Source organism: Neophocaena asiaeorientalis, unplaced genomic scaffold, assembly GCF_003031525.2.
Source record: "Neophocaena asiaeorientalis asiaeorientalis breed wild unplaced genomic scaffold, Neophocaena_asiaeorientalis_V1.1 scaffold906, whole genome shotgun sequence".
In the NCBI taxonomy this organism is placed as follows: Eukaryota; Metazoa; Chordata; class Mammalia; order Artiodactyla; family Phocoenidae; genus Neophocaena; species Neophocaena asiaeorientalis.
The window spans coordinates 547592-562993 of record NW_020172272.1 but is presented as its reverse complement, the minus strand read 5'-3'; the positions used below and the strand labels follow the sequence as shown (position 1 = coordinate 562993).

General features: G+C 38.3%; 1 pseudogene; it reads left to right on the top strand.

Moving 5' to 3' along the window:
• The first annotated feature begins 2225 nt into the window (after nucleotides 1-2225).
• LOC112411984 (sentrin-specific protease 6-like) overlaps nucleotides 2226-15402 on the top strand; it is an 80193-nt pseudogene continuing 67016 nt past the window's right edge.

Genomic DNA, 15402 nt, shown 5'->3' with positions numbered 1-15402 from the left:
TTACTGAGGAACCACCATACTGTTTCCACAGTTGCTGCACCATTTTACATTCCCACCAGCAATGCCCAAGGGTTCCAATTTCTCCACATCCTCACAAACACTTCTTGTCTTCTGTTCTTTTGATAGCAGGTACCCTAATGGCTGTGAAGTAATATTTCATTGTGGTTTTGATTTGTATTTCTCTAATGATTAATGTTAAGCATGTGATATATCAGATTTATAGTTATTTTATTCATTTACTTTTAACTGCTCTTACCTATTTTTTTTCTTTTTAGAGCTTTATTGAACTATAATTGGCATACAACAAAGTGCACATATTTAAAATATACAGTCTGATAAGTTTTGACATAAGCATACACCTTTGAAGCTATCATCACACAGCAAGACAATGAACATGTCCATCAGCTCCCAAAGTTTCTTCATGTCCCTTCATAACCCCTTCCTCTCACATCTCTGTCCTTATCTCATCCTCAGGCAAGCACTGATCTGATTTCTATTACAACAGATTATTTGGCATAGTCTAGAATTTTATGTAAATGAAAGCATAGATTACATACTATTTTGTCTGTCTCTCTTCACTCCACCTAATTAATTTAGGGTTCATCCAAGTTTATGTAGCAATAGTTCATTCCTCTTTATCATTGAATAGTACTCCATTTTATGTTGTTTATCTATTTACCTGTTAAATAGATAGCAGGTAAATAGATAATGGACATTGGATTGTTCCCATTTGGGGCTATTACCAATTAACTTTTTATGAATAGTCATGTACAAGTCTTTAAATGGACATATGCTTTCATGTCTCTTGGGTAAATATCTAGGAATAAAACAGTTGGGTCATACAGTAGGTGTATGTATAACTTTTTTTAAAAAACTGCCAAACTCTTCTCCAAAGTGTTTCCAAACATTACTGCCCTTTTACATCACACCAGCAAAATCCAAGAGTTCTAGTTCTTCCACATCCTTGCCAACACTTGGTACCATCTGGCTTTTAAATTTTACCCATTCAAGAATGAGTGTTGTAACATTTCATTGTGCTTTAATTTGCATTTCCCTATGAGTAATGATGCTGAGTGTTTTTTCATGTGCTCTTTTTCTATCTTCATATCTTCTTTAGGGAAGAATCAAATCTTTGGTACACCTTTTAGTTTGGTTATTTGTCTTCTTGTCCTTAATGTGGAGATTAGTATGTGGTTTTGTGGACATATCGTGTATATCACACAATGGATATATGTCATATATAGTCAGATATGTTTGCAAATATTTTCTCCTAGTCTGTAGTTTTCCTTTTCATTTTTTAATAGTGTCTTTTGAAGAGCAAATGCTTAACTTTGATAAAGTCCAATTTATTAATTTTTTTCTTCTGTAGCTTGTGCTTTTATGTTACATTTAAGAAATATTTGCTAAATACCAGGTTGCTAATATTTTCTCCTATGTTTTCTCTTATGTGTAATTAATACCTTATTTCAAAAAATATTTAAGTAAATAGAGAAAGGAGTCAAGATGGCAGAATAGGAGGACGTGGAATTTGTTGCTTCTCACAAGTACATCAAGAATGCATCTACAAATGGAACAATTCTCATAGAGCACCAGCTGAACATTAGTAGAAGACTTCTGACACCTGAAAGGACAAGAAAAATCCCCTCAAAACTGGGTAGGATGAAAGAAAGAAGAAAAAAAGAAAAGAGAAATTAAAAAGGGACCAGCAACGCTGGCAGGAAGCTGAAGGTTGAAGGGAGGTCCCCACACTCAGAAAAACTCCCTCATGGTGGGGAAGTCAACTAGGACGGAAAAGAACCTTTGGGTTCTTTGGGGGTTGGGTGTTGGAAAGTGGGGTTTGGAACAGGACCCAGGGAGGAGACAGCTATTGACTGTGAAAACACAGCCTGAAGGGACAGGAGTAATGAGCTCCACAACCCAGAAGGTCTGAGGAAAAAGCCCAGGACACCATAGAAGCAAGGTGTCATTTTTGAGTGGTGCACAAGGGACAGAGTTACCATTACAACCCCTTCACCCACCTGCCAGCTTCTTCAGCATCTGTGGACACTGGGAGGGGCTCATTTCTGGGTGGGGCAGCCCTGCTCCTCAGTCCAGGGTCTCCTCCTCCTGCAAGGGCTGTGGGGGCCTGAGTGCCACCCATCCCAAAGCCTTCCTGGGAAACAGCCCTGGGCAACCTTGCCTGGGATGAGAATTTGCTCATGTTGGCAGGGGCTGAGTGCTAAAGCATGGAGTTCGGAGAACTGATCTGGGGAGAGAACACTGTTTGCTGCATGGATACAGCAGAGGGGACAAGAGGGAGGGGATGCATGGCTGGAAATGCCCCTAGAGAAAGTGTGTTCTGCCTGGAAAGTGAGGTGCCATTGTTGAGAGGCATGCAAGGGGTGGGGCCGCCACCACCACCACATGCCAGCTCTTGCCTCTGCCAGCACTGGGAGGGACTCCCACCAGAGCAAGATGCCACACTTGGTTACAACTGCCTGCCAGTCCCCACCACTGCAGGCAATTCATGCACACCCCAGTCTAAGTGTGCCCAAGCAGCTGCTGCTTTCACTCCCTCTTGCCTGGGTAGGGGACAAAGGTCTGAGGGTGACACACATGCAGAGGCGGGGTCAAAACAAAAGCTGAGCCCCATGGGCTGTTTGACTAAGGAAGAGGAACAGAAATCTTTGCATGCAGCTGCACAAACCACAGATTAAATCTCCAAGATTGTCTGGATAAATCCTGTGTCTGTGGAATATCTGAATAGACAGTGAGTGTTCCCACAATTGAGGCCAGTCTAACCTTTGCAACAGTGGATGTAGAGGCAAATACACATGGGAATTGGGCCAGGTCAGACTCTGAGCTGACCCCACAGTGCCCACAGCAAGTCCAGAGACCTACTTAGAGGTATTGGAAGGCCTCCTTGGGAGGCAGGGATTAGCTCTGGCTCACTGTGGGACAAGGACACTGACAGCAGAGGTCCCAGGAAAATATTCTTATTACTGTTATTTTTTTTTGTTTCATTTTGTTCAGTTGTTGGTGTTGTTGCTTTTATCATTTTTTATCTTTTATTTTTATTCTTTATATATATATTATATTTTTACTGATCTTTTTATTCTGTTTTTACTTTTTGTGGTTTTGTGGGATTTTCTTGTTTTTTATTTTATTTTACTTTATTTTTTCTCTTTTTTCTTGGTTTTTATGTGTATATTTTTTGTTTTCTTCGCTTCTTTTGTTGTTTGTTTGCATTCAGTTTTTAGTTTCATTTTGTTATTGTTACTTTAGTTCTTATTGACTGTTCTCATTATTGAATTCTTTGCTTGTTTGTCCTTTTGTGGTTTTTATTTGTTTTTCTTCTTATTTTTTTCTTTTTTTTCTCTTTGCATGTGTGTGTTGTGTTGTTGTTGCTGCTGTTTTGTTTCTTTGCTCTTGTTTTTGACATTTGTCCTGGGTGTTGTTAGTCTGTCTCTTTTCTTCTTCTTTTTTTCTTTTCTTTTCTTTTACTCTGGTCACATGGTACAGCTTGCAGGCTCTTGGTTCCCTGGCCAGGGGTTGGATCTGGGTCTCCGGGGTGGGAGCGCAGAGTCAAGGACATGGGACCAACAAAGAATTTCCAGGCTCAGGGAATATTAATCAGCATGCACACACCGAGACCCAGCCCCACACAACTGCCTGCAGGCTCCAGTGCTGGACACCTCACACCAAACAACCAGCAAGATAGGAATACAGCCTCATCCATCAGCAGACAGGCTGCCCAAAGTTGTACTAAGTTCACAGACACCCCAAAATACACAATCTGATGCAGCCCTGCCCTTCAAAAGGAAAAGACTCAGAGGGCCAGACACCAGTCCCTCCCACAAGGAAGCCTACACAAGCCCCTGAATAAACCTTACTCACCAGGGGGCAGAAAGCAGAAGCAAGAGGGATTACGATTCTGCAGCCTGCAGAAAGGAGACCATAAACACAGCAGGTTAGACAAAATGAGACAACAGAGAAATACGTTTCAGATGAAGGAGCAAGGTAAAACCCCACAAGACCAAATAAATGAAGAAGAAATAGGCAATATACCTGGAAAAAATCAGAGTAATGATAATAAAGATGATCCAAGATCTCAGAAATAGAATAAAGGCATGGATTGAGAGGATACAAGAAATGTTTAACAAAGACCTAGAATAACTAAAGAACAGACAATCAGTGATGAACAACACAATAACTGAAATGAAGAATACACTACAAGGAATAAATAGCATAATAACTGAAGCAGAAGAATGGATAAGTGAGCTGGAAGACAAAATGGTGGAAATAACTGCCAAGGAGCAGAATAAAGAATAAAAACAAAGGATGACAGTCTCAGAGACCTCTGGGACAACATTAAATGCATCAACATTCGAATTATAGGGTCCTAGTAAAAGAAGAGAAAAAGAAAGGGTCTGAGAAAATATTTGAAGAGATTATAGTCGAAAACTTCCCTAACATGGGAAAGGAAATAGTCAAGTCCAGGAAGCACAGAGAGTACCATACAGTATAAACCCAAAGAGAAACATACTGAGACACATATTATTCAAACTAACAAAAATTAAATATGAAGAAAAAATATTAAAAGCAGAAAGGGAATATGAACAAATAACTGACAGCAGAACCCCCATAAGGTTAACAGCTGATTTTTAAACTCTGCAGGCCAGAAGGGGTGGCAGGACAAATTTTAAAGTTATGAAAGGGAAAAACCTAAAACCAAGATTACTCTACGCAGCAAGAATCTCATTCAGATTCGAAGGAGAAATCAAAAGCTTTACAGAGAAGCAAAAGCTAAGAGAATTCAGCACCACCAAACCAGCTTTACAACAAATGCTAAAGGAACTTCTCTAGGTGGGAAATACAAGAGAAGAAAAAGACCTACCAGAACAAACCCAAAACAATTAGGAAAATGGTAATAGGAACATATGTATCGATAATTACCTTAAGTATAAATGGATTAATTGTTCTGACCAAAAGACACAGACTGGCTGAATGGATACAAAAACAAGACCTGTATGTATGCTGTCTACAAGAGACCCACTTCAGACCTAGGGACACATACAGTCTGAAAGTGAGGGGATGGAAAAAGATATTCCATGCAAATGGAAACCAAAAGAAAGCTGGAGTAGCAATACACATATCAGACAAGATAGACTTTAAAATAAAGACTATTACAAGAGACAAGGAAAGACACTACATAATAATCAAGGGATCAATCCAAGAAAAATATATAACAATTATAAATATTGAGGCACCCAACCTAGGAGCACCTCAGTACATAAGGCAAATGCTAACAGCCATAAAAGGGGAAACTAACTGTAACACATTAATAGTAGGGAACTTTAACACCTCACTTACACCAATGGAAAGATCACCCAGCCAGAAAATAAAAAAGAAACACATAATTTAAATGACACAATAGACTTAATTGATATTTATAGGACATTCCACCTAAAAGTGGCAGAACACACTTTCTTCTGAAGTGCTCACGGAACATTCTCCAAGATAGAGCACATCTTGGGTCAGCAGTCAAGCCTCGATAAGTTTTTAAAAACTGAAATCATATCAAGCTTTTGACCACAATGCTTTTTCTGACCACAGTGCTATGAGATTAGAAATAAATTACAGGAAAAAAACTGTAAAAAATACAAACACATAAAGTCTAAACAATACACTACTAAATAACCAAGAGATCACTAAAGAAATCAAAGAGGAAAGCAAAAAATACCTAGAAAAAAAATGACAACAAAAACATGATGACCCAAAACTTATGGGATGCAGCAAAAGCAATTCTAAGAGGAAAGTATATAGCAATACAATCCTACCTCAAGAAACAAGAAAAATCTCAAATAAGCAACCTAACCTTACACCTAAAGCAACTAGAGAAAGAAGGACAAACAAAACACAAAGTTAGCAGAAGGAAAGAAATCATAAAGATCAGAGCAGAAATAAATGAAATAGAAACAAAGGAAACAATAGCAAAGATTAATACAACTAAAAGCTGGCTCTTTGAGAAGATTAAAAACATTGATAAACCTTTAGGCAGACTCATCAAGAAATAAAAGGGAGAAGACTCAAATAAATAGAATTAGAAATGAAAAAGGAGAAGTTACCACATGCATCGCAGAAATACAAAAGATCATAAGAGATTACTACAAGCAACTATATGTCAACAAAATAGACAACCTGGAAGAAATGGACAAATTCTTGGAAAGGTACAATTTTCCAAGACTGAACCAGGAAGAAATAGAAAATATGAACAGACAAATCACAAGCACTGAAATTGAAACTGTGATTAAAAATCTTCCAACAAACAAAAGTCCAGGACCAGATGGCTTTACACTAGAATTCTATCAGACATTTAGAGAAGAGCTAACACCTATCCTTCTCAAAGTCTTCCAAAAAATTACAGAGGGTGGGACACTCCCAAACTCATTCTACGAGACCTCCATCACTCTGATACCAAAACCAGATAAAGATGTCACACACACACAAAAATTACAGGCCAATATCACTGATGAACATAGGTGCAAAAATCTTCAACACAATACTAGCAAATTTCAAAACCAACAACACATTAAAAGAGTCATACACCATGGTCAAGTGGGATTTATCCTAGGGATGCAAGGATTCTTCAGTATATGCAAATCAATCAGTGTGATACACCATATTAACAAATTGAAGAATAAAATCCATATGATCACCTCAATAGATACAGAAAAAGCTTTTGACAAAATTCAACACCAATTTATAATAAAAACCCTCCAGAAAGTGGTCATAGAGAGAACCTACCTCAACAAAATAAAAGCCATATATGACAAACCCACAGCAAACATTATTCTCAATGGTGAAAAACTGAAAGCATTTCCTTTAAGATCAGGAACAAGACAAAGGTGTCCACCTTTGCCACTATTATTCAACATAGTCTTGGAAGTCCTAGCCATGGCAATCAGATAAGAAAAAGTAATAAAAGGAATCCAAATTGGAAAAGAAGACGTAAAACTGTCACCGTTTGCAGGCAACATGACACTACACATAGGAAACCCTAAAAATGCCACCTGAAAATGACTAGAGCTAATCAATGAATTTAGTAAAGTCTCAGGGTACAACATTAATACACAGAAATCTCTTGCTTTCCTATACACTAACAATGAAAGATCAGAAAGAGAAGTTAAGGAAACAATTCCATTTACCATTGTAAAAAAAAGAATAAAATACCTAGGAATTAATCTACCTAAGGAGGCAAAAGACCTGTATGCAGAAAACTATGACAATGATGAAAGAAATCGAAGATGACACTAACAGATGGAGAGATATGCCATGTTCTTGGATTGGGAGAATCAACATTGTGAAAATGACTATACTACCCAAAGCAATCTACAGATTCAGTGCAATCCCTATCAAATTACCAATGGTATTTTTCACAGAACTAGAACAAAAAATTTCACAATTTGTATGGAAACACAAAAGACCCTGAATAGCCAAAGCAATCTTGAGAAAGGAAAATGGAGCTGGAGGAATCAGGCTCCTGGACTTCAGACTACACTACAAAGCTACAGTAATCAAGACAGTATGGTACTGGAACAAAAACAGAAATATAGATCAATGGAACAGGATAGAAAGCCCAGAGATAAACCCACACACCTGTAAGCACCTAATCTATGACAAAGGAGGCAAAAATATACAATAGAGAAAAGAAAGCCTCTTCTATAAGTGGTGCTGGGAAAACTGGACAGCTACATGTAAAAGAATAAAATTAGAACACTCCCTAACACCATACACAAAAATAAACTCAAAATGTATTAAAGACCTGAATGTAAGGCCAGACACTATCAAACTCTTAGAGGAAAACATAGGCAGAACACTCTATGACATAAATTGCAGCAAGATCTTTTCTGACCCACATCATAGAGTAATGAAAATAAAAATAAACAAGTGGGATGAATTAAACTTAAAAGATTTTGCACAGCAAAGGAAACCATAAACAAGATGAAAGGAATGGGAGAAAATATTTGCAAACAAAGCAACTGATACAGGTTTAATCTCCAAAATATATAAGCAGCTCACACAGCTCAATATCAAAAAACAAACAACCCAATCAAAAAATGGGCAGAAGACCTAAATAGACATTTCTCCAAAGAAGACATACACATGGCCAACAAACACATGAAAAGATGCACAACATCACTAATTATTAGATAAATGCAAGTCAAAACTACAAAGAGGTATCACCTCACACCAGTCAGAATGGCCATCATAATAAAATCTACAAACAATAAGTGCTGGAGAGGGTGTGGAGAAAAAGGAATCCTCATGCACTGTTGGTGGGAGTATAAATTGATACAGCCACTATGGAAAATGGTATAGAGTTTCCTTAAAAAACTAATAATAGAACTACCATATGACCCAGCAATCTCACTACTAGGCATATACCCAGAGAAAACCATAATTCAAAAATATACATGCACCCCAATATTCATAGCAGCACTATTTACAATAGCCAGGACATGGAAGCAACCTAAATGTCCATCAACAGAGGAATGGATAAAGACGTGGTACATATATACAATGGAATATTACTCAGCCATAAACAGGAACAAAATTGGGTAATTTGTAGAGACATGGATGGACCTAGAGACTGTCATACAGAGTGAAGTAAGTCAGAAAGAGAAAAACAAATATTGTATATTAATGCATATATGTGGGATCTAGAAAAATGGTACAGATGATCCTATTTGCAAAACAGAAATAGAAACACAGAGGTAGAGAACAAATGTATGGATACCAAGGGGGAAAGTAGTGGGGGGGAGAATTAGGAGATTGGGATTGACACATATACACTATTGATACTATGTATAAAATAGATAACTAATGAGAACGTACTGTATAGCACAGGGAACTCTACTTAATGCATTGTGGTGACCTGAATGGGAAGGAAGTCCAAAAGAGAGGAGATATATGTATATTTATGGCTGATTCATTTTGCTGTACAGTAGAAACTAATACAAGATTGTAAAGCAACTATACTCCAATACAAATTAATTTAAAAAAATTTTTAATAAAATAACTTTTCTTAAAAAGTAAATATAAAATACCAAAAAAGGAGGAAGACTTTGACTATTAAACCCTACCTTGTGCTAGGTTTGACCACCGACTTGATCAAAAAGGAGGCCTTAAACTCACAAAAAAATGATGAGATTTTAAAAAATGAAAATATGATAGATGTGGAGCCCAATCAGTGAAGAAACAAAGTTAAGAATCATAGTTTTTCCCAAAGTTGCAACCTGAAAACATGTAACAGAAACAATAGAGATAGAATTGAAGGAGATTTGCCAAAGTTGAGAAAAGATCTTATAATTCAGTATAAAAGCCCAATTATATTCCAGGTAAATCCCAACCAACAGACCAAACATGTACATATTCTTTTAAAGTGCCCAATTAACAAGCTAACACAAAGTCCAAGGTCTCTAGGCTAGAAAAACAAGCAAACTGGCTTCTCTATCAAGGAATAACACTAGGCTGGCCAGAAACCTTTCCTTTGTAATACTTACTGACCATACAATGGCATTTCTAGGGAGAAAAGGCTATAACCAATGAATGTAAGTTTGTCCTGCTCTCCTCTGCCCTGCATTCACCTCTTCTCAACAGCAGCCCCAGCCCCCTACCCACCCCCCTGACATTTGGTGGTGGATGCACAGAAATGTTAGCCAGTCACAGCTCCCCACTCTTCCTACAAGTTCTTTGTGATTCTCCCCCTCACAGCCTCATTTTGGTAGCTGGACATCTTTGTCTTTCCATATTAACTGGATGATGATTTTTTTTTTTTTGTGATCCTTCAATTTCTTTTTGACCTTCTTTCTTCCAGCTCTTCCCACAAGGGTGTAGGTTCTAATTCCCATAATAAATTCCTTATTCCATCACCCACAGTGGTTCTGCTTCTATGACTGAAGCCCCACCAATACAGCAAGAATAAATTTTTAAATAAAATATAAATTTATTAAGTATTTTAAATTAAATATATTTTCAAAGACAAAATAGAGTATGCAGGGTATAAACCCTAATAAACAATTTTTGACCTAAGGAATAAGTAAATGCTAAGGAAAGTAAGTCTTCTGGTCTTTTGTTTAGTCCAAAGCACAAACAGAAAAGTATTCTGACAATGCTAAAATGGACTTTCTTTCACTAATAGGACATTTCTTCCCAAATAGAGAGAAGAAAATTTGTCTTACTTTAATTGACAGGAACAAATGAATACTTACTCATATATTTATGGATTGCTTCCTGTGTTAGTCCAATTGGGTGGTTATAACAATAATACCATAGACTGTGTGGCTTAAGCAGCAATCATTTATTTCTCATAGTTCTGGAGGCTGGAGAGTCCAAGATCAAGGTGCTAGCAGATCCACTAAGTGGTGAGGATCCACTTCCTGGTTCATAAACGACTGTCTTCTCACTGTGTCCTCACAAAGCAGAAGGGACAAGAGAGCTCTCTGGGGTCTCTCTTATAAGGGCACTAATCCCAGTCATGAGAGCTCCACTCTCATGACCTCATCACCTCCCAAAGGCCCCACCTCCTAACATCATCATATTAGAGGTTAGGATTTCAACATAGGAATTTAGGAGGGACACAAACATTTAGTCCATAACACTAACTATCTACAAGGCTATGATAGACCCTAAGATGAGACATAAGAACATCCTGGTTTTGTCTGAGACCTCAAAATAAAGACTGCGCTCTTACTTAATTTGCCACTAAATGAAAATCTATACAGAATAGTTATGTTGGGATACTATTAACAAGGCACTGTGTCATTTTTCCAAAAAAGAGACCCACACCCAAATACTCAGATGAAATAATTTATCTAATTAGAAACCTAGCAGTAAAAAAATACACCCTTTACAAAAGACCAGGATTGTGCTATAAAATCCATCATAAATAGCCTTAGTGTGTAAGCATGTGTGTGACTCTTTGGTTGAGGAGAGTATAGGGGTCAATTAAATTAAAAGTTATGGGCTTCCCTGGTGGTGCAGTGGTTGAGAGCCTGCCTGCCAATGCAGCGGACATGGGTTCGTGCCCCGGTCCGGAAAGATCCCACATGCCACAGAGTGGCTAGGCCTGTGAGCCATGGCCACTGAGCTTGTGCGTCCAGAGCCTGTACTCTGCAAAAAGTTATCTCACAAGATCAGTCAGTATGCTTTTGGTTGCAAGGAACAGAATGTCCAAGTCAAACTGTTTTAAGAAGTAGTGGGGTGGGGACATTTATTGCCTCTTGGAACTTAAGAGTCAAAGGGCAAGGATGAATTTGAACACAGCTGGATCGAAGTGTTGAAACCACATCACCCGGACCCGGTTTCTGCCCAGCCCTGGCTCTGCTTCCCTCTGTGCGTTTCCACCCATCATGGCGATTTAGCAAGGACAAATACTGTCTCAGACCAACACTCTTCTCATCTCAACCAAAACAGAAAAGATGAGCTCTCTCACCAGACAGACTGAACAAAAGTTCTGGACCTTGATTCCAAGCCCAAATTGGGTCTTGTACCTATTCCTAAATCAATGCTTGTGGCCAGGAGGACAGAAGCTCTACTGATTGACTCAGGCTGCATGCCAAGCTCAGCCACATCCAGACAGCATTAATAATAATGATAAGAAGAAGAAGAAGAATGGAGGCCTGGCAGACCCACGAGAATTTCCATTACCCTCAGATTTCCCATTTGAACAACCATATGGAAAATGAACTGAGATAAAGAAATGAACTTAGAAAAGCATCACCCCAGCTTGGCTTCTTTTTTCTCTGGCTAATTGCTAAATACTCTGCTTTTCCTCAGCCTTGCAGCCCTCACTGTAACTTCACCCTGGCGTCCATGAAGCTGAGGAATGCAGATACCAGATAATCAACTATTACTCAAAGAACACTGCCTAGATCTGGACTTACAGAATGTCCTTAAGTTTTTCAGCTTTTAAAAAAACCTCATATCAACACACAAATTTTCAATCATACTTCCAGACAGATCAGCCTTTGTGACAGAAACTGTTCTCAACCTTTATTAAAAATCTCGTTTGCCAGCAGCCTCATATATTTTTTAAATGTCCGGCCTCATTTCTTCAAATCGGCGCATAGCACATTTTTTCTTGGCTATAATTAGTCACTAAGGCTTATTAGCATAAGAGTAGCTCCAAGAAAATCTAGATGACAAGTCAACACTGATTTCTGTTTTTATGTTTTTCTTGATTCTCAGGAAAAGTATTTGGTTTTTTCTCCTGGAATAAGCCACCCCATGAGCTTTCCTCTTTTCACCCCTTGAGAAGAGCTATTATTATTATAAGGGAGCATTAGTATAAATTCTTCAAGTAACACATCAGAAGGATTAGTCTGAGCATAAGCAGTTTCTCAATTCTAACCATAGTGCAGCAAAACTTCCAAGCATCAGGAGAAAAGCAAGTTAAAACCAACATTTTACCAGCTGCTACACATGGGCTGGATCAATACCACTAACTGACAACTTTTCGTATGAAACTCAAGCAGTCTGACATTTCTTTTTTCTATTCCCGGAATATCTGATCTCAAAGGGTTATTGCTAGTGAGCGAGGAGATGGGGTTCACACACAAGGCACTCCTCTTCTGTTCTGGGGCTGCCGGGCGATTAAGGGACAAGGCTTTGATTGTTTACTCTTTTTTTTTTTAACATCTTTATTGGAGTATAATTGCATTACAATGGTGTGTTAGTTTCTGCTTTATAACACAGTGAATCAGTTATACATATACATATGTTCCCATATCTCTTCCCTTTACTCTTCAATAACAAAGGCGAGGGGCACGGGAACAAGGGCACCAGCTCAGGCGTCCATCCCAGCTGGTTCCAGCCATAGCACTGCCACCAACCAGCCTTGCATGTGACCTTGAGCGAATTCCTTAACTCTCCGAGCTCCTTCTTTCCTCATCTGTGAAATTAATATTATAATAATATTTCTCCTTCTTGGTTGGTAGGAGAAGGAAGTGAAGTATCCATTGTGAAGTGCTTAACCTGAAACTTGAACGTGAAAATGACAGCTAACATCTACCGAGCATTTCTTATGTGCCAGGTATAAGAAGCATTCAATTCATGAATTTATCCATTCAACGAATATCTATGAGCACTTACATGTTCTAGAGGATTGGGATATGTTATTCAACAAAACAAAGATTCCTGCCTGGAGCTTAATACTTCTGGGATAACTGTGAAGATTATAACATAATTAATAAACATAATACACATAATATATAAAACCAGCAATAACAACAATAATAAAGATGAAAATGAACTTCCTCCAAGTTAATGGATATAACTGAGACTTGCCTAAAGTGCTTAGGGCCAGCTTCAGGCCTAATGGCACAATGAAATCAGCTAAGCAAACTTCAGGAAACAAAGACTCTCCTGCACCAGGGATTCTGGGACCATTTTGCACTTGAGTGCCTTCTGACTAGGGATAAATGAAAGAGAAAGAAATATGATTTTCTGCAATGCTTAAATGCTACTAATGTTCTGAAGATCTAAGAAAACTGAGTAGACTATTCCTCTTTCTCAGTTCCTACAGGAGCTTTAGGACAGTCATGGCTCTGCTACAATTTCAAATTACAGAAGGGCCATTCAGAAATATATTTAATACAAGGTTGAAGGCCATGTAGAGCACAGCTGTGATTTTCAATTTCTGTTCATTGGCATCTGCTCTCACACACAAGGTGAGGTTTTTATTTTTGGTCAGTACTGTTCTTGACCTGAAGATATCTTGAACATCGACTGTCCAAATCAGGAAGAGGATTATTATCGCTTAAAGGGAAGTTGCCATCCACTATGTTAATACCTATTGGTGGTTAGATAGAAAAGGGAAAAAGAAGAAATTTCATATGACAAAAACAATGGAAGCATGTCTATCTTGTGGCTGAAGGATGAGGTGCAAAAGTGTTTGGCAAGCCTTCAGGGAAACGCAGATCAAAACCACTGATGAGCTACCACTTCACAGCCACCAACATGGCTATATTCAAAAAAGACAGGTAAAACCCAGTGTTGTGACATGGAGTAATTGGAACCTTCACACGTTGCTGGTGGGAATTTTAAATGGTGCCAATACTTTGAAAAATGGTCTGGCAGTTCCTCAAAAGGTTAATAAACATAGAGTTACCATAGGACCCAGCAATTTCATTCGTAGGTGTATACCGAAGAGAAATGAAGACATATGTCGACAAAAACACTTGTGCACAAATGTTCACAGCAACATGATTCAAAACAGCCAAAAGTTGGAAACAACCCAAATGTCCACAATGGATGAATGGATAAACAAAATGTACAATACCTATACAGTGGAATATCATTTAACAATAAAAAGGAATGAAGTACAGGTAGATGCTACAACATGCATGAACCTCAAAAACACGGAGCTAAGTGAAAGAAGCCAGTCACAAAAGATCACTTATTGTATGATTCCATTTACATGAAATGGTCAGAACAGGAAAATCCATGGAGACAAAACCAATTAATGGTTGCCACAGGCTGGAGGGAGGAATAATCCTGTGCTAATGGGCAAAGTATTTCTTTTTTTTCTAAAATTAGATACTGGTGATGCTTGCAGACTCCTGTGAATCTACTAAAAAACATTGAAGTGTACACTGTAAAAGGTTGGATCATATGAATTATATCTCAATAAAGCCAGTTTTTAAAGCATTAGGCACTATAGGCAAAATAAATTGTCTTTACCCCAATATTTGTCTTTTTGTCCTTATTCTTTTTGCCAATATTTATCAGTATTTCCCTTCCTGGTATGATTTCACAGACTTGGGGGAAGCTTCTGTGTGCCCAAAATATCTTTTGCCCTTGCCCTTGCCCTACTCCTGTCTCACTAGCTTGTGGAATTCCACCTCTTTAACTTCATACCTTCTGGTTTAAGGCTTTGCTTCTAACAGATATTCAAAATAGCTCAGGGGAAGATTTCCCATTGAGATTTATCAATCCTGTGATGTTTGGTATAAATGACTTGTCAGATCTCTTGCTGACAGAGGGATTTGTTGAGAGTAAACAGAATGAGGATAAAGTGCCAGAAGACACACGAAGAGGGCACAGAGCAAAGGAGGTGGGGGACACACCCATTTCCACCTCAGTATTTGAACTGCACTGGTCTGTTGCCTGCCTGTCTTTGCTGATGCCCTGACCTGTCTCCTCTTTTCTTCCTTTTTCCATCCATCAATCCATAAAACCTCTTCATCCTTCAGGGCCAGGCGCAAAGGCTACTTATACCAGAAGTCATGGTGCTTATAACTAGCACTCATCCTTCTATTCCCTCTGCTTTGGGTTCATATTTTTAATGATTTTATTTTGAAATTACATAGAACTTTGTTCATTCTACTTCTCTGTATAAAAATATAGTTCTGTAACATG